Source organism: Bos grunniens, chromosome 6, assembly GCF_055505025.1.
Source record: "Bos grunniens cultivar Pamir isolate PY7600 chromosome 6, Bosgru_T2T1.0, whole genome shotgun sequence".
Classification (NCBI taxonomy): domain Eukaryota; kingdom Metazoa; phylum Chordata; class Mammalia; order Artiodactyla; family Bovidae; genus Bos; species Bos grunniens.
Window position 1 is genome coordinate 19,754,447 of NC_141170.1, and position 14,458 is coordinate 19,768,904.

General features: G+C 43.1%; 1 long non-coding RNA gene across 1 annotated transcript; it reads left to right on the forward strand.

Moving 5' to 3' along the window:
- The first annotated feature begins 254 nt into the window (after positions 1-254).
- LOC147370368 (uncharacterized) lies at positions 255-2,603 on the forward strand. Its single transcript, XR_015165225.1, has 2 exons — positions 255-542; positions 646-2,603. It is a non-coding gene; the product is annotated as an uncharacterized LOC147370368 (long non-coding RNA).
- Positions 2,604-14,458: the final 11,855 nt, after the last annotated feature.

Consider the following 14,458-nt stretch of genomic DNA (forward strand, 5'->3'; position numbering starts at 1 on the left):
GTGGTTTTGATTGGGATGTCCCTAATGATTAGTGATGTGGAGCATCTTCTCACGTTCCTGTTGGCCATCTGTGTGCCTTCTTTGAAAAAAAAAAGTCTATTCAAGTTCTCTGCCCATTTTTTAACTGAGTTGTTTTTCTCCTTCCAGATACAATGAGTACGGAATCTTTCAGTCTGACCCAGAGCAACCCAAGGATGATGGGTGGGGTAGCACTCCCTGTTTGGTGGGTGGGACACTTCCTATTTGGCAGGTTCAGTTTCAGATAATACTGTTTGGTTGTTATTGTTGTTTTTTAGTCGCCCAGTCATGTGAGATGCTTTGAGGCCCCATGGACTGCAGCATGCCAGGCCTCCCTGTCCCTCACCATCACCTAAAGTTTGCCCAAGTTCAGGCCCATTCATCAGTGATGCCATCCAGCCATCTCATCCTCTGACACCCTCTTCTTCTGCCCTCAATCTTTCCCAGCATCAGGATCTCTTCCAACAAGTCGGCTCTTCTCATTAGGTGGTCGAAGAACTGGAGCTTCAGCATCAGTCCTTCCAGTGAGTATTCGGGGTTGATTTCCCTAAAGATTGACTTGTTTGATCAACTGTTTGGTTACTTACATTTAAAACCAAACCACTTATCTTCTTCTCATTCCTTTAGATGTGTCTGATGAAGATACATTAATACTTTTAAAACTTCTGATGATTTGTTCAAACCAAGAAATGACTTTCTTTCCCCTAAAACTGAAAACAAGTATCTCTTCCAGGACAAAAGAGGACTCTTCCCCATGAATTTGCAATTTTTACTGACAGCAAAAATACAAATTTCTGGCAGCTAGAAGAAAGCCATTTTCCAAGGTTTCCAGCTTTCAAAAGCATGTAGGTCCAAACTCTGAAAGGCAAAATCAAGAAAAGCTAAATGCTAATGGATTTAACTGAGGGATGTGAAAAAGGAAGAAATTCAGGATAATTTGTTTTCTAGCATAAGCAGCCAGCTGGAAGGGAGAGCCACTAAGCAAAATGGAGAAGATTGGAGTAGGGTGGGAAAAGAATTTCAAGAACAAGAACACTGTAAGCTCTTTGGGGACTTGTTAAGCTTGAGGTGAATTATCCAAGGGGAGTCAAGAGAGCAGATGTCAAGAGTTTGTTAGTCAAAGGAGAGACTCAGGGGAGAAACACAAATTTAGGATTCCATGACACTTGAATCCATGTGGATGAATGGGATCAGCAAGAAAGAGCAAAAAGAGAAGAAGAGGGTTGAGGGCCAGCACTGAAGAACTCCAAGATTGGGAAATCAGCTGGAAAAGGAAAGTTTAGGGACTTCTCTGACAGTCCTTGGTTAAGACTTCGCCTTCCAAGGTAAGGTGTGTGGGCTCAATCCCTGTCAGTGAGCTAGGATCCCACACACCTTGAGGTCAAAAAGCCAAAATATAAAACAGAAGCAATATGTAATAAATTCCATAAAGACTTTTTAAATGGTCCACATCAAAAAAAAAAAATCTAAAAACAAAAGGAAAGTTTACCAAAACTCAGAAGGAACAGCTTGTGTAAAAAGAGAGTAAAACCAAGGAAGATAAAAAAGGAGAGTGTTTCAAAAGGGAGAAATCAAATAATATGAAGACACTCAGATTGAGCAGGTGGTGCCAGTGGTAAAGAACACTCCTGCCAACACAGAAGACATAAAGAGACATGGGTTCGATCCCTGGGTTGGGAAGATCCCCTGGTGAAGGAAATGGCAACCTACTCTGGTATTCTTGCCTGGAGAATCCCTTGGGCAGAGGAGCCTGGAGGGTTACAGTCCTAGGGTTGCAAAGAGTCGGACTGAAGCAACGTAGCACGCGCACAGAGACCTTTTGGAGAGCTTCTCTCATGTTGCAGGAGGCTGGGAAAGGACAGAAAATGATTTCCCCTGGAGCTGGCTATGGAAGGGTAAACATCTTGGGGGAATGAAAGTGCTGGATCATTCCCTTCTACATGTTGAGGGTGATAAAGCCCAGAAAAATGAATGGGGCAAGGAGAGGAGGTAGGAGGGAGACAACGAGAGAACTAAACCGAAGAAAACGTCCCTTGGGTCCCTCAAATGAACTCAGCCTTATTGGCGTGGCTCACTGTCAAGTCCCAAGGGCCCACTCTACTGAATAATCACTTGCAAAAGACTGACTGCTTAGTTATCTGCATTTCTTTAGAAATAAACTATCATCTGGCATTTTACAGGACACGGCTGTCATCTCTACCTTGGGTCATTTTTTAAAGACGTGCTGACCTGCATTGCTTTCTCAGAGCTTCAGCCAAGAATATCATTCATGGCAGGATGAGAGGCGGGGGATGGAGGGAGGCAGACTCTGTCCACCTTCCCAGCAGTGTGATCAGGAATCTCACAGAAAGGATCCTGTCTTCTTCATTTCTTTACCCTCTTTGGAGCTTCACAGATAGCTTGGCATGCAGGAAGCACTCCACAAATAATTCATTCAGCAAGTATTTACAGAGTGCCTATCATGTGCCTCTCTGTGCCTCAGTTTTTGAACTCACAAAATGAGGATAATATTAGTACCTACTTCACAGGGCTGATGTAAAGATGTAATGAAAATATATATATAAACTGCTTAGAAGAGTATCAAACACGTGGTTGTTCAGTTGCTAAGTCATGTCCGACTGTGCAATCCCGTGTACTGCAGCACATCAGGCTTTCCTATCCTTTATTATCTCCTGGAGCTTGCTCCAACTCATGTTCATTGGTGATGCCATCCAACCATCTCATCCTCTGTCGCCCCCTTCTCCTCCTGCCTTCAATCTTTCCCAGCATCAGGGTCTTTTCCAGTGAGTCAGCTCTTGGCATCAGGTGGCCAAAGTACTGGAGCTTCAGCTTCAGCATCAGTCCTTCCAGTGAACATTCAGTGTTGATTTCCTGATGCCCAAGAAAAGTTAGTTGCCTTTGTTATCATTCTTGTCATTTGCCAAGCATTATTTGAAGGTCTGGGGACACACTAGGTTAAAAAAAAAAAAAAAAAAGACTCTATTATCATGGAGCTTAAACTCAAATCTGCTGTTGTAGAATAAGCAAATAACCTTTACAACAATTTCTGTACAGGAATGTTTCCCTTTGTACTTTCTCTAGATCTCTGCTCACTCCCTACAAGTTCCCTGTGGTTCAGATAGTAAAGACTGTTCCTGCAATGCTGGAGACTCAGGTTCAATCCCTGGGTAGGGAAGACCCCCTGAAGACAGAAATTGCAATCTACTCCAGTATTTCTGCCTGGAAAATCCCATGGACGGAGGAGCCTGGCAAGCTACAGTCCACGGGGTCACAAAGAGTCGGACATGACTGAGCAACTAACACACGCACACTGCTCACTCTGTATGAGTTCTCCCAACTCTACTCATTAAAAAACAGAAGAAAACAAAGCAGAAATTTCTTGTGAAACTCTCAAATGAGTGATTTGTCTGGAATGGAAGGATTTGCTTTGGCAGCATGGGCAAGGGGCCAGTCACTCTATGAAATTGGAGGGAATGCCCCACTCTAGGAGCGCCCACAGTGATGGGCTCCCCTCCTCTCAGCCAATGCCCCTGAGTGTATTCTGTGGACAGGGGGCATGGCATCTGCTCTCAAGGGCTCAGACAGGAGCCCAGGCTGGTCACCACTGCCTCGGCCTAAGCTGTCTGCCCTGCCAGATTTCAAACAGGTTTTCCAATATAGGATGAAGTTGCGCTGTCTGTAGTCAACCTGCATGAAGACTGCAGAAATCCTGATTTCCCAAACCCCACCTTTCAAGAAAACACTCAGAGGGGTAAGCAGGGTGGGTGGGGAGCGGGGAGGGAAGCCACACTTTCAGCACACTTATTGGTGACCCGGAGACACGCCAGAGTGTGAATACTGTGGCTTATTGGGTTAGTGGAAGCTTGACTCTGCTCTGTGGTTAGTCTCATTACCTGTAGGCTTTGCATGCTAAATCCCTTTAGTCATGTCTGACTCTTTATGACCCCATGGACTATAGCTCACCAGCCTCCTCTGTTCATGAGACTCTCCAGGCAACAACATTGGAGTGGGTGCCATGCCCCCCTCAGGGGATCTTCGCTACCAAGGGATTGAACCCAAGTCTTTTACATCTCCTGCATTGGCAGGCAAGTTCTTTACCACTAGTGTCACCAGTGAAGCCATTCTGTATGCTTAATCCCAGTTTACTTCAATTTCTGAGCTCTCAAGTCTTGGGTGAATTACATGAGTGTTCAGTTCAGTTCAGTCGCTCAGTCATGTCCACCTCTTTGTGACCCCATGGACTGCAGCAAGCCAGTCCTCCCTGCCCATCACCAACTCCCAGAGCTTACTCAAACTCATGTTCATTGCATCGGTGATGCCATCCAACCATCTCATCCTCTGTCATCCCCTTCTCCTCCCTCCCTCAATCTTTCCCAGCATCAGGGTCTTTTCAAATGAGTCAGTTCTTTGCATCAGCTGGCCAAAGTATTGGAGTTTCAACTTCAACATCAGTCCTTCCAATGAATATTTAGGACCAATTTCCTTTAGGATGGACTGGTTGGATCTCCTTGCTGTCCATGAATGTTAGTTCTGTTTATGACAGCTACCCTGGTTTTGGTTTTTCAAAGCACCTTACTAGACGATAATTTTAAAATGTCACTTTATTCATCAACATCCAAAGAAAAGTATTACGATTTCATATTTTTGCAGATCATAAAGATGACTATATTCAACATCATTCCAACTTCTCACATCTTTCTACAAAAATGCAAAAATCCTCATGAATAGCTTTGTGCATTGTATTAGTTACCTGTTCATGCACAACAAAATTTTCCTATACTTACGGGTTTAAAATAACAATCATCATGTTTAAAATAACATCACTCATGGTTTCTGTGAGTCAGGAATTCAGGTAGCATCAATGCGAACAGCTTATCTTTGCTCCATCATATCTGATCTCTAGTTGAAAGACTCTAAGGCCAGGATTTGGGACCATTTGAAGTTCATTCATTCACATATCTGGTGATTGGTGCCAACTTGTTGACTGAGGGCTTTGTGACTATTGGCCAGAGCACACACATGTGGCCTCTCCATATAGCTTGGTCTTCATCAAAATATAGTGGGGCTTTCCTGATGGCTCAGATGATAAATAATCCTCCTTCGATGCAGGAGACCTGGGTTCAATCCCTGGGTTGGGAAGATTCCCTGGAGAAGGGAATGGCTACCCACTCCAGTATTCTTGCTGGGAGAATCCCATGGACCAAGGAGCCTGGCTACAGGCCATGGGATTGCAAAGGGTCAGACATGACTGAGTGACCAATATTTTCACTTTTCCAGGGACAAGCACAGAGGGTGAGACGATCGTTTATATGACTGAGCTTGGAAGACACATGGCATTGTTTCCACTGCTGCTCCATTGGTTGAGCAGCCACAAGCCTCTATCCAGATTCAAAGAGAGGGCCATAGACCCTTACATGTGAAATGAGATTATCAGTCACATAGTTGTGAGAAGATTATGACAAGCATGTGGATTCTTATCTTTGGGAAATGTGATCTGCTATGTGCATGTACTTGGTAACAGGAACTTGTGATAAAATACTTTTAGCTTATGTCAATAAACTTATCCTTGAGCACTGACACATAATTAATGAGGTCTGTTGCTATTCAGTCGCTCAGTCATGTCCGACTCTTTGCGACCCACGGACTGCAGCACACCAGGCTTCCCTGTCCTTCACCATCTCCTGGAACTTGCTCAAACTCATGTCCATTGCGTCAGTGATGCCATCCAACCATCTCATCCTCTGTCGTCCCCTTCTTCTAAGGTTAGACCCCACAGAGGTTAAAACTCTTCCAGCGTGATGCTAGAGCATCCCATTTGCACTTACCACATGGAATTAAAATTGCCCTTTTGTTGGTCTTCCCTGAGAAAATGACCTAGACTCAGGAATTCTGTCTTGCTCACTTCTGCATTCTCAGAGCTCTGTGACACCCACTACGTGCCTGGTGTTGATTATCCCACCAGTGCTGGCTGACCCAAAAAGATGACCAAGCATGTCCCAAGTGAAAAAAAGTGAACGTGTTAGTTGCTCAGTTCTGTCCGACTCTTTCTGACCCCATGAACAGTAGCCCCCCAGGCTCCTCTGTCCACTGAATTCTCCAGGCAAGAATACTGGGGTGGGTAGCCATCCCCTTCTCTGAGGGATCTTCCAGACCCAGGGATCAAACTCAAGTCTCCTGAACTGCAGGCAGATTCTTTATTCTCTGAGCCACCAGCCCAAGCACATACCCAGGGACCAAGCAAAGCAGGGACACACACAGAGAAAAGAAAGGGAACAAGGTATTTCTCATGATTTGTCTAAGATTTAGCAAATTGAAAATGCCTTTGAATTTCTGCACATATAAATGCTGGGTCATTTCAAAAAGCAAACATTTATTTTGAACTAGATTTGGTAAGACAGAGAAACCATGATCTTTTCAGGCCTCAAGAGCTTGCAAGATTCCATCTGCAACTCCTCTTCTTCACTATGGTGCGGTTATTTCCACCCCTGTCCATCCCTACAGATGAGATGCTGTGGAGGGGATGGCATTCTCATCCCTACTCCATTCCTTTAATCCCTCCTACCATCACACGCACAAGGCCTTATGGGTATATTATGCTTTTCTAAAACACGGGCAGCTACTACAAGGAATTATTTAATTCAATGGACAGGGAGAAAAAAAGAAATGATTAAAACATGTATATAAATTTATAAACCAAGACACATAAAATGCTTTTTTAGAAAAGTAGAGGTTGTACCTACTGGGATTTATTTTGTACCTTAGATTTTGTGGGAAACAAAAATCTTCAAGATAGATTGACAAAAATGCACACAAAAAACAAAGCCAGGAGGAGCACACAGCCATTGTATATAAGCATCGTGTCTTTATACACGGAGACAGTATAACTGGGGGACCGGAGAGGGAAGGAGACTTACTTTTCACAATGCACTCTTCTATAGCTCTTGAATTTTGTGTATCATCTTTCCAAGAAAATGACACAATATTTAGAAAGAAAAATAACAGAAAGGGACAGTAAATAATAACTGAAGACAAATAGAATTCACTTAATCAGTAGAACCAACCAAACAAGGCTTGTCAGCAAGAAAATAGTGCCTAGGTCAACAAGACACAGAGGAAATACTGGACAATTTGACATTCTTGAGATGAGAGGCAAGACAGAAGGCCGGGGTAGGGGAAGATTTAGGAGGAAGCTGTGCAGAGAAATGGCAACCCACTCCAGTATTCATGCCCGGAAAATCCCATGGACTGAGGAGCCTGGTGGGCTGCAGTCCATGGGGTCGCAAGGAGTTGGACACGACTGAGCAACTTCACTTCATTGTGCAGAAGTCATAGAATGAAACCGTGTAAGGGAGACGGTCCAGCCCCGGGGTTGCAGGGCGGGGGTGGCGGGCGTGTGTCCTATTAACAGAAAGAAATACACAGCACGGAGCGCTGAAGATAGCAGGACTACATGATCAAGGTCCGGAAAAGCTTCTCAAAGAAACTGACAATTGAACTGAAACCTAGAAGATGATTAAGAATCAACCAGCCAAGAGGGACAGGAAGGGCAGTGCAGACAGTGAGTGAAAGAGCACGTGCAAAGGCAACGTGTGCGGAGAGCCCAGACTCAGTTCACACTCAGAGCCCACACACCCGCTGCCACCAGGGCATTCAGATTCAGCAATCAGAATGTTCACTCCTCCCTCTGGCCAAGAGAAACCCTCCTCCACAGAGCTAAACTGTGGTGGGGAGCTAATGCCAATTACGTATCAGGGGAGGACACTTTTATAAATTGTGTGAGTGGTAGTCACTCAGTCACATCGGACTCTTTGTGACCCCATGGATTGCAACCCGCTAGGCTCCTCTGTCCATGGGATTCTCCAGGCAAGAATACTGGAGTGGGTTGCCATTTCCTTCTCCAGGGGATCTTCCTGACCCAGGGACTGAACCTGGATCTTCCACATTGCGTGAAGCCTATGATTTTCTCTATTTGTTCACTGGTATATCTAGCATAGGAGAAAGAAGAAGAGGGCAGCAGAGGATGAGATGGTTTGATAGCATCACCGATTCAATGGACATGAACTTGGGCGAACTCTGGGAGATATTGAGAGACAGGGAAGCCTGGCGCGCTGCAGTCCATGGGGTTACAAAGCGTTGGAGATGACTTAGTGACCGAACAACAACAACATATCTAGTATTATTACCTCTATTTGAAACTAAAGCACAGATAAGAGAATCAACTTCTCTGTCCTAGATTATGCAGTTAGTAAGTAAAGGGTATTTGGGGGTACTCATTCAGGTGTGCAGGTATGATTTCATCCAGGCTCAGACTTCAATTCCCTTAGCTCTAGTCAATCCTCTCCCACTGGTTCAGTTCTTCTCTCTGCATCTCAGAAAAACTGACAAGGGTTTTGTGCTGAAGAGTCAACAAACAAGCATTTAAAAAATATTCCTGGAGGTTTGATGCATGAGACAGGGTGCTCAAGGCTGGTGCACTGGGATGACCCTGAGGGATGGGATTGGGAGGGAAGTGAGAGGGGGTTTCAGGATGGGGAACACATGTACACCCCTGGCTGATACATGTCAATGTATGGCAAAAACCACTACAATATTGTAAAGTAATTAGCCTCCAATTAAAATAAATAAATTAATTTTAAAAATATTCTTGGAGACTTATAGCTAAAATCAAGAAACTGGGAAGAGGTTCATCATAAAAAGAAGTTCAATGAATTTCTAGATGTAGAGTAGATGAGAAAATGGTAGTTGAAGAAAAACTAGAGGAAGCTATATTCTAGAATGCTTGTCTTCTATGAAGCTGAAGAGTGGTGGGAGACACTCTTTCCTGTAAAATCCTGAAGACTGTTTCAGAAATATTGAAAACAATGGGAGATGGAATTAAGACATGACTGTCATTAGAAGCAATGGCTGAATGAAATAACACGAGATTCTCCTAGTGCTGAAGGAATGAGTTTTCAGAGTGAAAGGAACCGCACAGGACCCAGCACAATGAAAGGGGGAATAGGTACAGCTAGACACCTGAGGTTACAGAACTTCAGAAACATAGGCATAAAAAAGAAAATTCTAAAAGCTTCCAAAGACACATTGCTTCCAAGGAATAAGTACTAGATTGACATCTCAGTCACTTCCAAGGGATATTTGTAGACAAGAGTGCATATAACATACAGAGCTTGGCTTTGAAATAATGATAAATGGACACTCATGAATCTTTCACTTCACTGAAGACACTAAAAACCAGTCCCTGTGACACACCTGCCTGCCCCACCATGGTTCTGCTCTTTCTTTCCCCACCAGAGGTAATCTGAATTTTGCACTAATCATTTTCTTGATTTCTATTATAATTTCACCACACGTGTGAGTTGGACCATAAGGAAAACTGTGCCGAAGAACTGATGCTTTTGAACTGTGGTGTTGGGAAAGACTTGAGAGCCCCTTGAAAATCAGTCCTTGGAAGCACGGAAGGACAGATGTTAAAGCTGAAGCTCCAATACTTTGGAGCTGATGTGAAGATGAGCCACCTGATGAGAAGAACTGACTTATTGGAAAAGACCTTGATGCTGGGAAAGGTTGAAGGCAGGAGGAGAAGGGGACAACAGAGGATGAGATGGTTGGTTGGCATCACCAACTCAGTGGCCATGAGTTTGAGCAAGCTCCGGGAGTTGGTGATGGACAGGGAAGCCTGGTGTGCTGCAGCCCATGGGGTCACAGAGAGTCGGACACAACTGAGCAACTAAAGTGAACTGATGTGTATTTTGCTGACTGATGTAAATTTTGGTTTGGAAATATTACTATAAAACATACATTCATTATGTGAAATTTCTATAAATATCTTCCTATCATGTGTATTCTTTTGACGTGCTTTTTCCATGTGTTTTTGAGCTCACCCATGTGGGTGTTGACCTCTGAGGCTTACCTACTTTCACTGCACTATAATATTATTTGTCTCATAGTACTTAAATGATACTATCTTGCTTTTGGCTCATCGCCTGGTAGATTTTTATCTATCCCTTGACTTTTAAAGTCTATGTGTATTATGTCCCTGAAAATCTTGATGAGAATGTGTAGCTAGATTTATCTGTTTATTTTAAATGTCTGATCTGATCTTTTTTGTGTTATAACTGAGGTATTTAAAGTGAGTGATACATCTGAGGGAGGGGGGAATCTGCCATCTTATCTTCTGCTTTCTATTTCTCTCTCTTTCTTTTCCTTCTTCTTTCTTGTCTTCTTTTGGCTTCTGTCTCTCCTTGCATCTCATTCCTCCTTCCCATATAGGACTTTTCTTTTAATTTATTATGTGATAATTTATTACATGTCTTTTCCAGTATTCTGGCCTAGAGAATTCCACAGACTGTATAGTCCATGGGGTTGAAAAGAGTTGGACATGAATGAGTGACTTTCACTTTCACCTCACTATTTCCCATAAATAGCTCAATTACATTCTCCGTGTATTTAACAATTCCATCTGGGCAGCTCATACCATACAGGGCAAAGCTGCAGTTTCTATTTTTCATTTGTGACTTGTTCCCATTAAAGGAGGTATTTTCTCTTTTGCTCCATCTCTGGCTTCTTCCTCAACTCACCATGACAAGGCACATATAGCTCAGATGTATTCATGTTGTTTTAAGTAAGGTGAGAGATATAAAGAAATAGAGGATCTGGTTCCTACCCTTGAGGGGCTTATTATTCAGTTTGGGAAGAGAAGACAAAGACGCATAGACACAGCCCAGAAGACAAACTAATGAAGTGATGGAGCAGACGCTGTCGTCTCCCTGTGCTGGGTGTGGGGGTAGGGGGAGGGATGGAGCTGTGCATTAGTCGGGTGAGGTTATATGAGGGGTCCTCTCCTGGCTCACCTACTCATTGACTTGCACCTTCAAGGGGACTTTTCTTCATCTTTTATCCTCAGAGATCCTGCAGCTTCAATTTCTAAGGAGAATTTATTTTAAATGTAGTTATAAGTCTAATTGAACTATAAGGTATGAAGGAAGGAAAAAAAATTTTTTTTCAGATGTAGAAAGACTCAAAAAATGAACTTCCCATACTTCTTGTCTTAGGAAGTCCCATTCAGTGTCATCGAGCTAAATGAGAGCGTGAACCACGAAAAAGGATGACTTAGACTCTGAAACCTCCTGAGAAGAAATAAAGGAAAGATTCGAGTGAACAGAAACACAGCAGGTCTAGAAAACAACTGGGCTGGCTGAGCGCCGAAGAACTGATGCTTTCGAACTGTGGGGCTGGAAAAGGTGCTTGAGAGTCCCTTGGACTGCAAGGAGATTGAACCAATCAATTCTAAAGGAAATCAACCCAGACTATTCATTGAAGGGACTGATGCTGAAGCTGAAGCTCCAATACTTTGGCCACTTTATTCAAAAAGCCAACTCGCTAGAAAAGACCCTGATGCTGGGAAAGATTGAAGGCAGGAGGAGAAGGGGGCGACAGAGGATGAGATGGTTGGATGGCATCACTAAGTCAATGGACATGAGTTTGAGCAAACTCTGGGAGATGGTGAAGAACAAGGAAGCCTGGCAAGCTATAGTCCACGGGGTCTCAAAGAGTCAGCCTGACTTAGAAACTGAACAAGAACAAAAGAGAACAACTGGTCCAAATAGGAACAAGAAGATGGAGGGTTTTAGGAAGGAGCCCTCCAGGTACAACAGAATTCCCAAGATTTGAAACTGGCATTGAGAAGGTGATTAAAGTGCATAAGAAATATAGGAATAGAAACTTCAGAGGAAAAAAGTCCTGACTCTTCAGTTAACGAACTCTGTGACTTTTTGCTAGTTGCTTAACTTTTCTACCTGGCAGTTTCAAAACTCATAATATGAGGTTAATTATAGCCCGTCTTTATAGAGCTGTCATGAGAACTAAGTTAGTAATTGCACAGCAACCTCAAAAGAGCCCAGCAATTAATAAGGGTGCATTAAATGCAAAAAGAAAAATGAAGTTTGGCTCTGCCCTTAAAAGTCATATAGTCATAATGATGTTAATATTGCTTAAAAAAAAAACTATTTAGATACAACAATTGGGCAATATACACATTTCTCAATCGTGGGCACAAAACAGGATGTAAGTTGCATCAGCTTCAAAAATGGAAACATAAAAACAGAAAGGACAGAAGCTGGGAAGCAGAAATGGGAAGGAAGGCAGGAGGGCACGGTCATGACAAGACTCATCTCAAAAAAGGCAAAACTGGGAAATACGGTCACAAGTAGAGAAAATCAAAAAGAAAGGTCTACATACAGCATTTAAAGTCACAAAGGAAGGGCTTCCCTGGTGGTCCAGAGGTTGAGAATCTGCCTGCAGGTGCAGGGGTCACAGGATCAATCCCTAGTCCAGGAAGATTTCACACGCCAAGGGGCAACTAAGCCTGCGTGCCACAAGTACTGAGCCCATGTGCTGCCACTGCTGAAGTCCATGCGCCCTAGAGCCCGTACTCCACAAGAGAAGCCACCACAGTACCCATGCACCACAAGAGAATGGGCCCACTTGCTGCAACTAGAAAAAACCCGCATGCAGCAAAGAAGACCCACCACATCATCATCATCATCATCATTTCAGTCGCTCAGTCATATCCGACTCTTTGCGACCCCATGGACTGCAGCACGCCAGGCCTCCCTGCCCATCACCAACTCCCGGAGCTTACCCAAACTCATGTCCATTGAGTCGGTGATGCCATCCAACCATCTCATCTTCTGTCACCCCCCTTCTCCTCCCGCCCTCAATCTTTCCCAGCATCAGGGTCTTTTCAAATGAGTCAGTTCTTCGCATCAGGTGGCCAAAGTATTGGAGTTTCAGCTTCAACATCAGTCCTTCCAGTGAATAATCAGGACCCATGATCTCCTTTAGGATGGACTGGTTGGATCTTCTTGTGGTCCAAAGGAGTCTCAAGAGTCTTCTCCAACACCACAGTTCAACCACAGCCATTAATAAATAATTTTTAAATTAAGTTATGAAGGAATTAATGCAGAAATTTAAAATAGTCCTGGTGCTATATAGAGAGTGGAGAAAAAAGGGAAACTGGGAATGTGTAATCCTCTATCATGCAGCAAGCCAGAGATAATGTCTAAAATTATTAACCAAGAAAGAGTAGTATATTTATGAGAGATATGAAGATAAACCCCAGAAAACTAAAAACAGAAACAAAAATGATTGAGTTAACCTGATTTTGCTCTATGGAACAAGATTGCATCAACTGAAGGGTGGAAGAGAAAGCTGCTACTTCTCTGGTTATAAAAACCTTCCATATTGTTTGAAAAAGTTCAGTTATTTGTATGATCTTCACTAGTGGCTCAGTGGTAAAGAATTCACCTGCCAATGCAGGAGATGCAGGCTTAATCCCTGGATCAGGAAGATCCCCTGGAGAAGGAAATGGCACCCCACTCCAGTATTCCTGAGTGGAAAATTCCATGGACAGAGGAACCTGGCAGGCTACAGTCCATGGAGTCACAAAAGATTTGGACACAACTTAGTCACTGAACAAAAAAAGTTCACTTTGAAGAAAAATGAAAATGTTTTTGAAAATATACATTTACAATTTTTGTTGCGACAATTTTGCAGTTGTCAGGTTCTTAAGTGGTTACTATAATTTGCTATCATTAGCATCTGAAATTGTTCTCAAATTCCTTCTTTTTTTCCTTTGGAAAGCCATACATATACTTTCCTTTGGAAAGCCATACGTATATGTATGGCTGAGTCCTGTTACTATTCACATGACACTATCACATTGTTAACTGGCTATATCCCAATACGAAATAAAAAGATCGAAAGCAAAAAAGATAGAGAATTTTATTCAAGCCAACCTGAGGGTTATAACCCAGAAGATAGTCTTTCTTTCTTTGTTTTCAATACAGTTCCAGTTTTTTGGAGTTTTTTTTTTTTTTTTGGTTTTTTTTTTTTTTTTTTTTTTTTATGAGTCCTTGAAGATTAAATTTCTCTCTGATGTTGGAAGGAGGTTTTGATGTTGAACAAATATTGATGTTTGAAGGGGTACAAATTACTAGCTTTCCCAGTGAGTTCTCAAGCTGCAGTCTCTCCATTTTAATTATTTATTCCTTTGGTCTCTTGTTCAAGAGCTGGCAGATTTGCACAAAAATTAAAGCTCTCTAAACCCTCTAGAAGCTTCCACCACAGCTGTCATTTCTCTTATACACGTCAGTTTTCTTTCTTGGTTGAGATGGGGAGGAAGTCAAGAAGAATCAAAGAATCAAGGTTTCCTTGATACTGGGAAGGAGGTTCAAGATCTCGCAAGGGTCCTCGGACTCAGTAACAAAGCTGGGTCTTTGCACATCTGAGCTCAAAGGGACGCCAATGAAGCCAAGTACACGGCTCAGTTCCCGGGCTCCTACGGAGCCATCACAGGGACCAGGGACACACCAGGGCAGTTGCACCTCCTCTTCAGTGTGCTTCTCCCAAGTGCCAGGCAAGCCTGTGATAAAAGACATTT